The sequence below is a fragment of the Lathyrus oleraceus genome, chromosome 2, assembly GCF_024323335.1.
Source record: "Lathyrus oleraceus cultivar Zhongwan6 chromosome 2, CAAS_Psat_ZW6_1.0, whole genome shotgun sequence".
Classification (NCBI taxonomy): Eukaryota; Viridiplantae; Streptophyta; class Magnoliopsida; order Fabales; family Fabaceae; genus Lathyrus; species Lathyrus oleraceus.
Genome location: NC_066580.1, coordinates 429,782,421 through 429,799,298, shown reverse-complemented (window position 1 = coordinate 429,799,298; position 16,878 = coordinate 429,782,421). Strand labels below are relative to the sequence as shown.

Sequence of the window (16,878 nt, the reverse complement as noted above, 5' to 3'; positions counted from 1 at the left end):
TCGTAAATCCATTCGATGTATGGTATATGTCCTCTCCTCATCTGTTTTGGATAAAACAATATTTTTTCATCGATTAATACAATATAGCTTTCGCTAAAATCGACCAACAAATAAACATTTTCTACCCAGAACTACGTAAGCCTTGAGTTCTCTATTGAGATACGTAGGAGCGGGATCGCGAAATCTTGTCAGGCCCATTAATAAAAAACTTAGGTTTAGTCCTCTTTATTGCAAAAATCCAAAAACATCTTCTCTTTTCTTTTGATCCTATTATTCTTTCCCTCATAATAACTTGAGAAGACTAACATAAGCTAACATTCAAAACGAAACTAACTAAGCGGTTTCCATTGAATACAACAGACGTGAGGGGTGCTAATACTTTCCCTTTGCGTAACCGACTCCCGAACCCTGATATTGGTTGCGACGATCGTAATCATTGTCGTTCTTTCTTGGGTTTTATCGATATTTTCCCTTTCCTTTTAAGGAATAAATAAAGTTCAGTGGCGACTCTGTTTAGTCCATCATGCGAGCGTGCGATTGCGCTTCGCTTAAGTCGTGTTCTCATTTTTCGAGGTGCAACAAGATGCCTATGTGATGAAAAACGGTAAAGTGCGGAAAGTAAAGAACACCATGATGTATAGTGGTTCCCCTCACAGATCGAGAGTACTCCACTCCCCTTTCAACACGAAAGAGAATTCACTATAATGTTAGATTTCTAGACAAGACACCTTAAGGCATTTCTATCTAATTCTAACACACCAAGAACAATCCTCTTGGATTTACAATGTTTAAAGTCCAATCGAGACTCAAATTCTCACAAAAGGACCTCTTGCATCCACACACCGGATAGCAAGGATAAAACCTTACAAACTTATTCTTAACAATCCTAAAAATAAGTTGTAATCAAGAGATACATTTCTGAATTTTTGTAGAAGATGAAATAGTTAAAAATTTGAAATATATCAATTTATCAATTGATCTTCTCCTTTGTAACACTTAATTCTCACAATAATTATACAAGTGTTCTTTGTATGGAATGAAACTATGATGCTTAAAAAGAAGGTTTATGCAAGGTTTCACTCTTAAGAAAATTTGGAAGAACACTTAAAAAATTGTTTGAAAGAATATGAGTAATTGATTTGAAATTTTTGCAAGGAGGTGGATTTGAAATCTGAAAAAAAAATTATGTATATATGTTGTCTAAACACCTCCTCAAATGGATGCAATTACCCAAAGGATGCCATGGTTCATGGTAAAGAAAATAGAAAAGTTTCCATGAAGAGATGCACTGATTTTTGCCTCTGGTTCAGTGGTAATCGATTACCTTAACATGGGTAATCGGTTACTTGCCTCCAACGTGCAAAAATATTTGAATTTTTCACAGAGTAATCGATTACCTTAAAATGGATAATCGATTACTTCATCCCAGATTTGAAAAATAGCTTAAAAAATGAAGTGTTATGATTTCTTTGATGCATAAAATTACTTCCAATGATTATGGCATGAATGAGACATGTTTTGAACACTTGTATAATCATTTAGAGGTCAAGTGTTATAGTTATTCATTTGAAATACGAATCTTCATGAGTTTCATCGAGACTTGATCATTTAGTTGAAAACTTCCTTCATGAGCTTGAATCTTGATCAATCCTTTTTGTTAATCAATCTTAGACTTGTAGAGAAGTTTGTCGTCATCAAAACATTTGAGAAGTCATGTCTTCACAAAGTGTTTGAATGATACTTTCCTGAAGAAGAAGACTTGTCAATTGTGTGATTCAAATTGCACTAAAGTCTATGAATAAAGGGGAATACCTTGAGCAACTGGGTCAAGCGTCCCATACCCAAGGATATCCAAAATGAGTTAATGGAATTCTCCATTCTCATCCATTCTTTATTTCTTAAGGCTCATACTGTGCAACTCGAATCAAAATTAACAAGTTGCTGACCGGAGATCCTGCGTGCTGATCTTATTGGTGTAGTGTTACTTGTTATAGAAGAAGACTTGATAATCATGTCATTCAAATTGTGCTAAAGTCTATGAATAGAGGTGAATACGATGAGCAACTGGGTCAAGCATCCCGTACCCAAAGATATTCAGAATGAGTTAATGTAATTTTCCACTCTCATCCATTCTCTATTGCTTAAGGCTCGTGTCACACACTCTGAATTATGATCGTCCAACATTGATACCTTTGTAGTGCTTGAGAACAATATTCATATAAGCTCAATTGTATTAAATAACCACATTTGAAAAAAAATATCTCAAATAAAGACAATTGTTGATTAAAATAAAATAGATATTATCATGATAGTGGCTCATAAAATGGAAAGTTAGTTGTGTGCATTGTTATTGAGTGATATCTAATTTGATACAATATAAAATGTATTTATATACACATGTCAATTTCAAATGAGTTATTAATTATAAAACAGACAATAATCATATAAATTATGAATATTTTTTATATATAATAATTATAAAATGATTATGTTTTTATTTTAGATGAAATTTATGTTTTAAAAATTCAACATTTTTCTGTATTCTTTTTCATTAAATTAAAAAGATTTTCAAATTTTGTTATTTATACTTAAAAAATAAAATAGGAAAAAGAAAATGAAGAGAGAAAAAATTAAAATGAAAGTGAGAAATTGTGAGAAAAAGAAATGTGGGGGAAATTTTAAATTTGAATTAAGAGAAGAAAATGAATAATGAGAAAGTTAGAAGTAAAAAGTGAGAAACGAATGAGGTGGCAAAATGAGGTAGTTTCATTTTTTTTAGCATTTGTTATTTATAAATATGCTCTTTTGATAGTACATTTAAAAAAAAAAGATATATTAGAAAGTTTGGTGGTAATTTATTTTAATGAATAGATAGTTGATATAACGGTTTTTGCTATTAGTAAATAAAAAATTGACAAATCCCATATATTAGGAAATTCTATTACAATTTAAAAATATGATGAATTGCCCATTTATTAGATTTTTCTGTTACATTTCAATTTTGTTTGGGGATGATGCAATATGCATATGTTAAAAAAATTGTTTTTTTTATCTTGTTTGAATTTTAAAGGGGTTGCTTAAGAGCACTCTATATATTGCTACCACACCCTCGTAAAAAATCTAAAATACTTATTGATTTCAAAGATGTATCTTTAGACGCACTCTAAATACATCAAATCATTCTAATTTTGAGACACCCCAATTATGTGACTAAATTTACTCTAAAAATGCATCTTCGTAAACTTTATAGAGATGTATTTCCGGCTAATACTGAACTAGAAACAATCACAGAACCAAAATGGTGCAGAATAAAAAATAAAATTAACACTGCTAACACAAAAAATGAAACATTACATAGGTAATCGTTAACATAAATCAAACATTATATTTCAACATCTAGGTGGACGTTCCAACATCTTCATAATATCTTCGATCGATCTCGCAATCGTCGCATACAACTCAATCAGAACTTTTATTTCGTAACGGAGAAAAGTATTCCACATAACCCTTAAACCTGACCACGTCTTCAGCTCAAAGTTGTTGAACTCAATCTTCCTGTTGTTGTCAATCGAGGGTGAACTCAATTTTTCGATATACGGAGTATGGAAAGAGATTCTAAAGTATGTAGTTCAAATATGCAATAGAGTATACTCATTGAACTCAAATTCAATTGAGTGATTCGCCCGATTGAAGTAGACATATGCGATATGCCACTTGATGTTCATTCTTGTGTAATGTGATTTGGTAAAAAAATCATGAGATGAGATCCCCATACTCATACAAGTTCTAGGCCAATATGGACCTTATAAGTAGGCATGGCAACATAACCCGTATCCGCGGGTACCCACCCGAACCCGCCCCGAAGTTGACGGGAAAACCCGCTTTGACTGGGTTTGGGTTTTCGCCGATTATAAAGAATGGCGATGGGTCGGGTAATGGGGACACTAGTACCCACCCCAAACCCGACCCCGAACCCTCCCCGTTTATTTTATTATGTACACTATTATTTATTTTTGATGATTTAGAATATTAAATAAGTGGCCAATGTTTTAATATTTTGATTTGTATTAATTATTTAATATATTTAAATGTATGTACGGAATTTTTTTAGATTGTTTTATTTTACTATTTATAATATAGTTTAATTTTTTTAAAAGTAAATATTTATATTAAAAAATTGATTTTACTAAATGGATGGTGGCGGGGCGGGGATACCCGAACCCATTTGGGACGGGTTTGGGTTTTAATTCTCCATCCCCGTTTGGGTTTGGGGCGGGAAACGATGATTGTTTTGGGATTCGGGTTTGGGTTTAGGGGAGGTAAAAACCGTCCCCGACCCGCCTCGTTGCCATGCCTACTTAGAAGTTCCATCTTGTACCTAGGGATGTCCCGGAGATGCATTTTCGGTACAATCATATTTTGTTATTTTAGAGATGTATTTTTGGAACCACTCAGCATAAAATACAATTTAAAAACAAACAGAAACATAATCAGTATTAAAATGGAGAAATTTTCTAGAAACTTAATCATGTATTGAAATCACATCAATATTAGTATAAGATTACATACAAAATATGTCTAACCACATAAATACATTGTTGAATAAAAACAAAAATGAATCGAAACATGTTCCACTAGCTAAATTTATATCTATGGGTGGTATCACCTTTGGCTTTTGTATGTTTGATTCTCTTCCAATCTCGCTCAACTTGGTGAACTCTTGCATCCTTTCCAAAAAATGATTCGGCTAAGTCTCGACTTTTCTTGTTGAATGAGTTATCTTCTCTGGTGATATTAGTGGTATAGGGCATTCCGATTTCAAATAAACTTGAACAAAGTGCCGCATTTTTGAAATCCACCCAATACACATAATATGATCATTTGGATTTGGAGGTGGGCTAGTGTGCAGTGGAAAAACATTTTTGAGAAACTGTATCTTGTGTTTAGCATGTGTATTTATCTCACACCTTATTCCTACTGAATATGCCAAATTACTGCAAACCTTTCCGAGATTGAACATGTTTTAAAGAGAGAGTAGTTCTAATCTTGTGGATCTATTCTTGAGATTCTTCAAAACTAAACTTAGTGGATCTCAATGCAGCTTGAGTAAAAAATCACAAGCTAACACATAATCAATAAGATCTTAGGAAATACATGGACTTTTTCCATCAATGAAACTTATAAGATCGTATCCTATCAAAGTGGATTTCATTTGAACATGCAAAGTATGGTAGTTTGTGCTCTTGAGTTTGATGCATTGTCAATGATTGATAACAATTACAATGTATGTTCCTATTAGTAAGTCTTTATGCTATTAGAAGTTGTTTAAGACACAATGAAGGGTTTGATCTCATTGATGTTAAAAATAAATGGTGTTCTATACCTCATAAGATATGAGGAATGATATCAAGTTTTTATGAATTCTATTGGTAGATAATATCATACTACTTACGCCTGAAAATTAATAACTTTTAGCCAAAATAAAAAAACATATGACTTAGTATCAGACGGTGTTATCTCGAAAAACATATAATTTTTATGAAGTCTATTTAGTCCTATAAAGGCCGCGAAAACTTTAGAATCATTCAAAACTTAGTAGAACTTGATAATTTAGTAATTTACATGTGCTAAGTATTCATAACATCGCTAACTCAAGAAAGATAAGAGTGAAAATCCAAGTTGTGAGGGTGCTAGGCACACTAAAATCGTGGCTCCTAGGGTATCCCTGAGATTTAAGGGTTTTGATGCTTGTCAGTTTATTTTTTGTTTTAGTAATTGAATATCCTCATTTCTTGGTCATTTCACATCTCTTAGAATTGAGTGATTTTCATTAAAATGTATTTTGCCTGCATAAAACTAGCACTTGACCAAAATAGAATGCAAAATGATTCAATTTAGAATGTTTTCAACTTGAATTAAGACACTCGTGAAATTCATGATTCAAGCTATACAAATCTTAACTTAAGTCATGAACATTTTTTTCTTAAAATTTTGATTCTGGAACATTGACTCGAGTCAGATAAATGGATGACTCAAATCATGAGAATGGTGTGAAAAATGGACTTTGCTTCTAGAACCTTGACTCGAGTCACAAATCCTCTTGGGTCAAATCATGCCTGATTTTGATTCAAGTCAGAAGAAGGGTTAACTCAAATCATGGGCTAGTCACCAGTAAGTCATGACACGAATCAATGTCACAAAATATGAGTTTTCTTATTTTGATTCAAGTCACATATTTGCTTGACTCAATTTTTTTCCTTGCTCTTGAAACAAATCAAATAACCATTTTTATTTATTTATAGTGCATTTATATAACACATATATAAATTAAATTCTCTCTCTCTAACTCACAACTTGCAATACTTTGTGCATAGCTTGAAAAGAGTTTTTCACAATTTTCCATAACACAATTTTCTCTCTCAAATTAAACTTGAAGAAAAAAAAATTCTTGTGTTAAATTCATGAGTGTTTGAACAAGTGTGTGTGAGATTCTTTTTGAAAATCATAACCTTTTACCTTTAGCCCAAAACCCATTATGTGTGTTTTGATTTCAACTCTAAGACATAATGCAAAGATATAGTGAGATGAGGTTCATTAGTGTTTTAATGTCTTGTGATGATTTTCATTTATACTGAAGATTCAATTTTGTGTTTGGTTAGTGATGAAAAAGAAGAGGTTCTTTTCTAAAGGTTTTTTTTAAAGGATTGAGTGAAGTTTGATGCAAAATAAATTTTGGAGTGTCTAGTTCCTTCGTCAGTTCTAAGACTCGGAAAAGGGAATTGAAGTAGGATAAAGTGAAGATCAATGTAGACAGAATCTTGGAGTGCTTTGATTCTGTCAGGGTGAACTAATTCAAGGTGGAGTGAAGATCTTGAGTAATTACAACCTATGGAGTTGTCTACAACAGAAGGAGAATTAAAATTTAGATCTAAGTTGCTTAACACTTGATATATGTTTTCATTTTGTCTGTTATTATATGTTGTATCCAAAGACACGTGTGAATTTCAAATTAGTGGAAGACTAATGAATTTTCAATTGTTCGCCATTGGAGACTGGACTAGACGCAAGTGAAGATGATGCATCGAACTGGTATAAATATTAGTGTGCAATTCTCTCTATCCCTCTCTTTTAATTTTTTTTGTATAGTTTGCATGTTCTTAGGGCTTTATTGCTTTCTAGAATTGTATTTTATTAGTTTTATTGTCCATAGTGTTTTAATGTTTAAACATAGGTCTGTGTTATATCTTGTTTGCTAAACAATTATTTCTGCTGATTCTATATGTACAAACTTGTAATATTAGATTATTAATTCGATTAATAAAATTTTATTCAAATCATTGGGAAAAACCGCCATAAAGGAAATAAAAGAACACAATCACAACACAAGGACATAATATGGAAACTCCAAAGTTGGAGAAAAAAACTACGATCGTTGTCAAATGACAACTAGAGAATAACACTATGTGAAAATTGTTCTAGTATATAATTTACCCACAACCACTTCGTACCCCCAGTACACCCAGACTCCCAAAGCAAATATTTAACTACATCTCACAACACTCTAACACAAGAGTATAAGAGAACAAGAAACGTCATATACAAGCTTAAATTGTTAAAATGATTTTGACTTGTGCGTTTTATAATGAAAAACTTGAATCATTTATATAACATTGAACCCCTTCTTCCTTTACAAAACAAACTGATGTGAGACTTCCTCAACATGTATATTTTCAACCAACCCCAACACAAACTTCTCGTTATAAATACAATTTTTTTAATGTGAATTGAATTTGATTAATTGACACGTTGTTCTTTAGTAAGTTCATTCATCTATTTTTTATTGTATTTTTTGTCCATTGAGTAAATTGTGCAATTAGTCTATCACATCTTTTCAAGAACTTCCACTTCCGCGCAATTTTAAAACTGATGTTGAAAAACCTTATGAAATACTTTTTTAAGAAAATGTCTACTCAACCCCTTCTAGACCATTGTACTCCCATATTTAACCCAACATAGACATGGATAACAAAAAACGGGAAATGTAAAAAAATTGGAGAATCAAGTTGAATGATAAAACTGGTGCATTACTCGCTTAAATAGTCGAGCAAGACTATATTCTATAAGTCATGTTACTTTGGTCAATATGAGTAGTGATTGGTTATAAATACTTGACATGTAAAATTTTTTAACACACAAAACCAATCAATTAATTTTTGTTATTGTATCCTTTTATTATTTGTATTTATCTTACAATTTTATTAATTTCACTTAAATAGATCTAGCATGCATAACATTGTACTTAAGACTTTTTAGAGTGGATAAGGAACCTGTCGCCAACAGACAAAACTCATTCCTTAATGTAATCGATTGAAAACATAAATGATTTTTGAGAGCTCTCAATTGATACAATGATAAAATTTCTAATTTAACGATAAATGCATTTCTAGCACTACAACGTAAAGGCTCTTTCACCACGGTTAGAAAAGGGACACCATCACGGTTGACCAACAGTTATAAGGTAAGGGGTGGAAGTAAGTGCGCTACTTCCCACCATAAACTAAGGTCCGTTGTGAAAAATTAGACAGAGTGCTATATTTCACCACAATTAGAAATTTCAACCGTGGTGATATGTACCACTTTTAACCACGGTTGGGAGTTCCAACCGTGGTGAAAAGTCAGTTAGCCTATTTTTTTATTTTGGCCACATGCTTTGACTGACTACATTGAAAACTTTTATCATAATCAAATATTTCTAACACAACAAGAACAAGAACAAGAACAAGAACAAGAACAAGAACAAGAACAATAATAATAATAACAACAACAAGTACAAGAACAAGAAAAATAACAAGAACAAAAACAAGAACAAGAATAAGAACAACAACAACAAAACAAAATTAATAGAATCATTAAACATTAAATTTCAACAATAACAACAAAACAAAATCAACACAATCATTAACTATTAAATCTCAACAACAACAATAATACAACAACAAGAGAAAAACAATAACAAGAAAAACAAAATCAATAAAATTATTAAACGTTAGATCTAAAAAAAAAACATTAAACACTTTATTTGACACAACAGCAACGACTAACATTACTAACTTGAATTGATGTTTTCCTCGCCTCTTTCAAGTTGGAGAAGAGATGATGGAGTTCTGAAACTTGTTAATGAAAGAAATGATATTTTTCTAGTTTCATTTATGAAATAAAAATGATGTTTTTGAGTTTGGTTTCGTAAATGAAAGATGGAGTTTGGAGGTAGAAGAGAAAGTTTGTCTAAGTTCGTCTAGGGTAAAAGTTAATGAACATGGAGTATTATATATCTTCGAAATGTAATTTATTTTTAATTTAAAAATAATAAAAAATAGGAAAACACCACTTTTTACCATGGTTGGAATTTCAACCGTGGTGAATAGTGGCTTAAAAGTAAATTGAAAAGAAAATTGCTGGTGTTGAGATTCAAACCCATGATCATACGCCCCTTTTTATCATGGTTGGAATTCCAACTGTGATGAAAAGTAAGTTAAAAATAAATAAAAAGTCAAAACTACTAGTGCTAGAATTCCAACTCTGATAAAAAATGACTTAAAATGGATATAAAAGAAACACATTTAATTGAATATATTCTACCACTGTGGATAATTTGGGCGAGGTAATAGTTCGTTAAAATATATATATTTTGTAGTAGTGTAAATTGTGCAAGCCAATGGTGACCGAAGATTAAGCTGTGATGTATAACATTTTTATGAATTTTAGTTAAATAACTCTAACATACAAAATACAAAATATCGTATTCAACATTTTTTTAAAGTAGATAAGTAATATGTTATCAAGAGACAAAATTAATTTCTTAGTATAATCGATTGAAAAAATAATTTTTTTAAAAGACTATTAATTGATACCAAAGTAAAATGTATAGTTTATCGACACATACATATATACAACTCTCATATGATGATATTAAGGGTGATTTAACCACAACAGCGTAGATTATGCAAGCTAATGGTGGCCGAATATTAAGCTATGATTTATAATACTAATGAAATAATTTTGAATGATATAATTTGAATAGTAGCTTTATATTGACAGTTGTATATCAGCTAATACTAGTTATATATTCGTGAATATTTTTATGTTAGATGAGTCTTCTCAACAAGAGTTTTACCACTCATTAGGCGCATAAATTCTTAGACATTGAGAATATTGCATGTTGATAAATGGTCTTTACATCGTTCTTTCTACTTATTTTCCTTTAGCATTTTATTGCATTTTGTTTGATTTCCTTTCAATTATCATGTTTTACGCTTTGGTTTGTGTTTTCTTGGGAATTTCAAGGTCTAATGAGCATCGAAGACAAAGAGAGATCAAGGGCAAACAAAACGGAGCAAAATGACACCTTGGAATTTTCTCCCATACAAAAACCAGGGGGCTGCTAGAGCCACCCATAGTAGTTGTTACGGGTTGTAGCAACATGATGTCCTAGCCCCTCATTTGAATCCCTTTTGGTATAAGAAACAAGGACCTGCTACGACCACCTACAACAACTGCTACGAGCCGTATCAGGGAGGCCGGAGAAAGATCAAAGATTTTGTTTGCTTCCATAATTAGATTGATCCTCTTTTGATTGTGGCTCTTAGGCATGATTGGATATGAATCAAATCTGAATATTTTGCATTGAACTAAGGATATTTTTCACTTTTATTATTTTCTTATAAAACTCATAGTCTGTTATGAGTGTAGGGTTCCCAACTTTTGTATCTTTTTCCAAGTTTATATTTTTCTAATTCTCTTTGTAACTCAAGTCTCCAAAGGAGAAATTTGTGGAACAAGGTTATCTCATAATTCAGGTTTTCTATTCATTCTCTTTATATTGTTCATCTGTTTTGTTTGATTGATATGAGTTTGATGATGAATACCTCTGTGATTGTGTTTCCCTCATCATGAGTGAGTAGTTTCCTAGGGTCTATAGGTTATGAGGATTGTTTCATGATCTATCGTATGATCTATAACTAATGATTACGATAATTTTAATTAAACTATTTTATAATCTGAGTGTATGCATTCCAACTTTGTTACGAAACTAAGTGGTTCTCAAGTATTGCAAACTAATTTGGACAATGTGAAAGCCGACAGACGAATTTGAGAAAACATATAGCTAGGCAAAAGTAATGACTCATTGAATAATAATTCGGACGATGTGAAAGTCGACAAATTATTCATTGATAATTGAGGCAATGCGCTAGTGAAAGTAGGTAGGGCCCAAGTTTATCTATTTTCTATCATTTATGCAAAGTACTTGTAATATGTATAACAAGGATCATATAATTGTGTTAGAAACATGAACTGGAACCCGAGTCCTATTTGTCCCATTTGATACTTAAGTGATTTTTCCGTTAAGCCGTTTTTACTTAATTGCTTTTTATGACAAGTTGTTTACCAAAATCTCTCTTTTTGATTTCTCTAGATATACACTGATAGGAAAATAATTTGGTACTTAAACCATTGGTCTTTGTAGTTCGATATCTAATTTATTACTTCACGACAACCGTGCACTTGCGGTTGCATCAAGTTTTTGGCATTGTTGTCGAAGACCAATTGCATTTAATATTGAATTTCTATTTGATAATCATATAAACTAGAGCTTACTTTTCTGTTTATTTTATTGTGTTTGTTTGTCGTGGTTCTCACTGCTATTGTATGCGTAGAACTTATTCTATTGATAGATTAGTTGAGCCTGTTGACGAAGTTGAGCGTTTCTTACTCGAGCGACGCCAAAATCTTAGGTTACAAGCTACACGTATCCGATTGATACTAAGCCCCTTAAGGATTATGATATTCCCACCGAAGAGGAACCGCATTGTAGTATTGTGAACCCGCAGATTGCGGCCAATAATTTTGAACTGTATGATGCAACAAAACCAATTTGATGGTTTACCTTTGGAAAATCCTAATGTTTAAATTTCTATTTTTGTTGACAATTGTGGTACCATTAAGGCAAAAGGTGTTGACCAAAATGTCATCCGCATTCGTCTATTTCCGTTTTTTTTAGGATACTGTGCACGGGTTTGGCTCCAATCTTTTCCCTCTAATTCTATTACTTTATGGATCTAGTTGAAAGAGGCCTTTCTAGCGCATTACTTTTCGCCAAGTAAAACATCCCAAGTTAGGAATGAGATCAAAAACTTTAGGCAAGAAGAAAGAGAGTCCTTATTTGACGCGTGAGAGTGTTATAAAGATTTGTTAAGATTATGCCCTTTCAATAGGCTTGAGAAGCGGATGATTATCAATACCTTTTATAATGGTCTTCTTTAATCCACAAGGATGACCTTATATGCAGCTTCTGAAGGAGCCCTAATGGATAATCCTCAATATGTAGCCTATAATTTAATAGAAGAGATGGCAAAAAACCATCACTCATGGGGAAGTATGCGACAAGTCGCCGCTAAGTCTACTCCTAAAATAGGTGATATTCATAAGGTTAATGCATTTGATCACCTGAAAGATAAGGTGGATTCTCTTTACCAAAAGATAGAAAGTCTAAGTGTCACACCTTCCACACCTACTACTCCAACCCCTATTACTTTTGTTGCCCCCGCCAAACTCCACTGTGAGATATGTGGAGTTAATGGGAATACCGTTAGAGATTGTCAAATGATCCTCATGGGATGATCCATCCAAGAGAATGCTAACTTTGTGAACAATAACCAAAGGAATAACCCATACTCCAACACCCATAATCTAGGGTGGCATGATCACCCTAAACTTATCTTATAGGAACAACAACCCTCAATAAGCCATAGTTATCCCTAAGCTCAAAGATCAGGGAAGTTTCTGTAAGACCCCAATAAGATCCCTCATGCAATCTCATCATATGCATTAGCTTTGGGATCATACCTTGGCATCCTTCTTACCCCTCTTTCATTGGGTTTGTTTTGGGAGAGATCACCAAGAACCATGTGATTGTATCATACTTGTATTTTATCATTTTACTAACCAAAATACCAAATATATGTCTTTGTATTTGCCTAACTCTTTTGTAGGTAGGGCATGATCACCCTTGATCTATCAAGTTCACATCTAGGGTTTAAGACCCCCATTGCCAAGAGCACAACCAAGGAATGATCCATAATGGCTCTAGGCATTATATATGAGTCCCCATCATCTCTATATGTTATTTTTATCAAGACTTCTTCAAGAGTTTGGAGTTGGTTTACCTTGGAAACCCTAGTTCATCTGGGTATCTTGAGTAACTTCTTCAACAAGCTTCTTCACCAATTGATCAAATTTCTAAAGGGACACTTAAAATTTCATTATATTATGCATATATGATCTACCATGAGCCTAAAAAGTCAATAGAATTGCAAGTTAGCAAGTTGGTTGATGGTGGTTGGCCATATGAATTCATCTGATCAAAACTGGGTCCCCCTAGACCCTATCTCCTACAATTTTTATCATATGAAAATGATTCCAAAATCAAAGTTACTCTAAATGACATTTCAAACAACTTTCATGTTGAAGTCTAGAGCTAATTTTGCTTGGGAAGTCATTTTCTATGTTAAAACATTATAGGTCATTTTGTCTAAACCCTAATTTAAAAGTCAACTTCCCAAGGCCATAACTTGCTCAATTTTTTATGAGATTAAAGATTTCCAAGTTGAACAATCAAATTCAAGGTGTATAATTCAACTTTGGTGTTTGGAGTGAGAGCTAAATCAACTTTTATGAGCATGTGATATGAGGATACATTATAGGTCATTTTGGACCAATACCATTGAACAAGTGATTTTCCTCAACTACAAAAATGCATAACTCACTCATCCCAAGTCCAAATGATGTCAAATTTGTGACAATTTTGAAGGTTTTTGAAAGAGATACAACTTTGATGAAGAAACTTTTCTCATTTGGAGCTCACATAAAAAGTTAAGCAAGGTGGAATAATTAAACATGTGGCTTGACACTTAGAAAATATTTTGACATGTTGAAATTTCCAAACTTCCACCTCAAAATTCACCATGATACAAGTTCCAAATGGAAAAGTGTTCAACATAAGAGTTGTTCCTCTTGATCTAAGATTTCCAAATAGTCCTAATTCATTCATTTTGGACAAAGTTTGAACGGTCTGCGCATGGCTTAAACAGGGTTGTATCAGTTGGCAAGATTCATGCTTCAAATATTCAAATAATTTTGCCTTGTAATCCAAGCTTCATGTAGACCTCATTTCAGTTGATTATGGACCTTTTTGCACTGCTTCATGGGCCTGCACACGCCCATGCAAGCATGTACATTGCATTGCCAATTTTGGAAGTAATTTCAAGTGTGCAAATAACATTTCCCATTTGCTATAAATAGAGGTATAATGCTTCAGTTTGAAGGACTTGGCGCGCCAACTTTGAATCCCTAGCTCCAAACCCTCACCATTAAAAGGAAAACCTGATAAATTTCAATTGAAATTTGAGTTTGAATCCCACTGTTTGGAGATTTAAAAACTCCAGGGTCCAAAGCTTTGCATTACTCTTAAGCCACTTCCACAAGTTCCATAAGCAAGATCAAGCACGAATTGAAGCAAGAGAGATCCATTTCTACACAACATTGAAGGTATTTTTCCAGATTTTTCTTCTCTTCGATTCTCTATCAATTCTCATCAATTCTCTTGGATCTTTGGTTGTCTGAAGTCCTACCAATGTAGGCAAGAAGATTGAGTTGCTTTGAGGCCAAATCGAAGCAACTCAGTTGTCACACCTCAAAATTCAACTCCACATTTCTCTCTATATATTTGGAGTTAGGTTAAATTGAGGTGATATTCGTGATCTACGCCATTTTTTCTTTAAGATCATATCCTCCTTTTTCATTTATGATATGGTGATGATTGAACCAGTCCAGCTAGGGTCATCGAAGAAGATGACCGACCTTTGGCTTCGGCGATGAGCTGGAAGTGTTCTGAGCCATTGATTTGTTTTAAAACGTTTTAATCTGGAGCGCTCATTGTGATTACCAAGTGTGTGGACAATTGACTAGTACGTATCATGGAACGCACGTTCTCCACCACTTGATCTGTCACCTCAATTAATGAGGGAGATAAAGTGGTCCACGTTTTTTTGATTATCTGATTTTTATTTTTATTCCTTTGATTTTCATTAATTCATATTAATTTTAATATTGATCCAAAAAATATGAGAGTTTCACCAATTTTTTAAAAATAAAATCCTCTTTCATTTTCTGGATTAAAATCATTTTTTGGATCATTATTAATATTTTTCATGATTTAATTGATTTTGTAAATATTTTTAATTGTTTAAAAATACTTTTAAGTTTCCAAAAACTCTGAAATTTTTTCTCCAAGGTCCTTTGACCTTGTTTGACCTATGATAAATCTCATGGTCATTTCTTTGGTGTTTTGACGAGGTTTTAGGAAATTGACCAACCATATTTAATTTAATGCATTATTTTCAATATTTTTAATTGATTAAATGTCAAATTAATTGTGTAGAGCCATTCTAATTGCCTTTGTGAGTTTGACTTGTGTTGTTGGGCCTTGGTCAAGGTTGATTGGACTTTGTTAGGTTAAGATCATTGGATTTAGGGGATTGATGGAATGTATATTCCATCTCCCAAAATGAATGAATGATCTTAACTTGGTAAAAGTCCTCCTTTGTCCAATTTGAGTTTGATCCATTTCCTCTCCCTCTTCATCTCAATCCCATTCTCTTCTCATTCATTTCATGGGCCTATGATATCTCCATATACTAAGGATAGTTTTTTTTTGCAAAATCAACATAAGTATGGATGAGATTAGGTTCACCCCACTTTGCATATTATTTTTGTGTGTGGTATGTTTCATGAGCATAGTTCATCATACTATGTCTCTAACATGCATTAACACCAAAATTCTATTGCCTGACCTCAAATAGTTGTGACTTCTACATAAGTCCAATTACGATTGCTTAACATAGCGCTAAATTTTGACACAAAAGGCGTAACATTCCAGTTAGTGAGATTGTAAGTCTCCCCTCTTTCATGGTATTGTGTGGAAACTTGACCTTTTTTCCTTCCTTTAGAAGATGTCTTGGTTCAAGAATCCATGCTTGTGATAAGTGGGTTGAGTGTTCTCCAAATAATGACTTAAACAAAAGAGCAAAAGCAAAAGAAATACTAACTTCTAACTTATTAACAACTAACATTTAATTTCAAGTCCTTTATTTTAATGCACTTTATTTTTTAATTTTTTTTTAAACTTTATTCATTTGCCATTATTCATACCATTCTAATTGTTTATGTTAAATGTCGTTCTCACTTTGTCCACTTGGACTATATTTTGTGATATATTTTGTTTGTGTATATTGTGTTTGTTTGTGTGGTTTTTGACCATTAATGTACATAATAAGAACAGAAACCCTAAAAAGTATCTTGTGTAGACTGTTGGTTTGATCTGAGACAATTGGATTTAGAATTTAGGCAACACTCCCTATGCAAAGGACTTGGCCAATTCCAACTTTCATGACACTAAGTGCTTGAGAATTGAAATTTAATCTGAGGCAATATTGAAGATCCATTTGAGTTCATCTGCAACATGATCATTTTGAAGCTGTTATTTTGAACCTGTGACTTATGCCATCTTGGAATTCATCTGCTACATGGAAAATTTTGAAGAAGATCATGGAGTTGCTAAGCTTGGATGGGGCTATCTTTATTTGATGCCTTGCTCTTCAAGTTGATATTTTATGCATTGTTTGTTGCCTGATTCTAAAGTCCAATGGAATTGTGGATATCTATATGACATTCTTGTCTATTGGATTGCAGCCAATTGGTCAGATCTTTTCAACTCTCAACTTTTAAATTTGTGCTTAGGATTAGGCTCTTCATCTCCTCCCC

The 16,878-nt window shown here is 32.8% G+C and overlaps 1 non-coding gene across 1 annotated transcript; it reads right to left on the bottom strand.

Moving 5' to 3' along the window:
* Nucleotides 1-12,169: 12,169 nt before the first annotated feature.
* LOC127124658 (small nucleolar RNA R71) lies at nucleotides 12,170-12,276 on the bottom strand. Its single transcript, XR_007804122.1, has one exon. It is a non-coding gene; the product is annotated as a small nucleolar RNA R71 (small nucleolar RNA).
* Nucleotides 12,277-16,878: the final 4,602 nt, after the last annotated feature.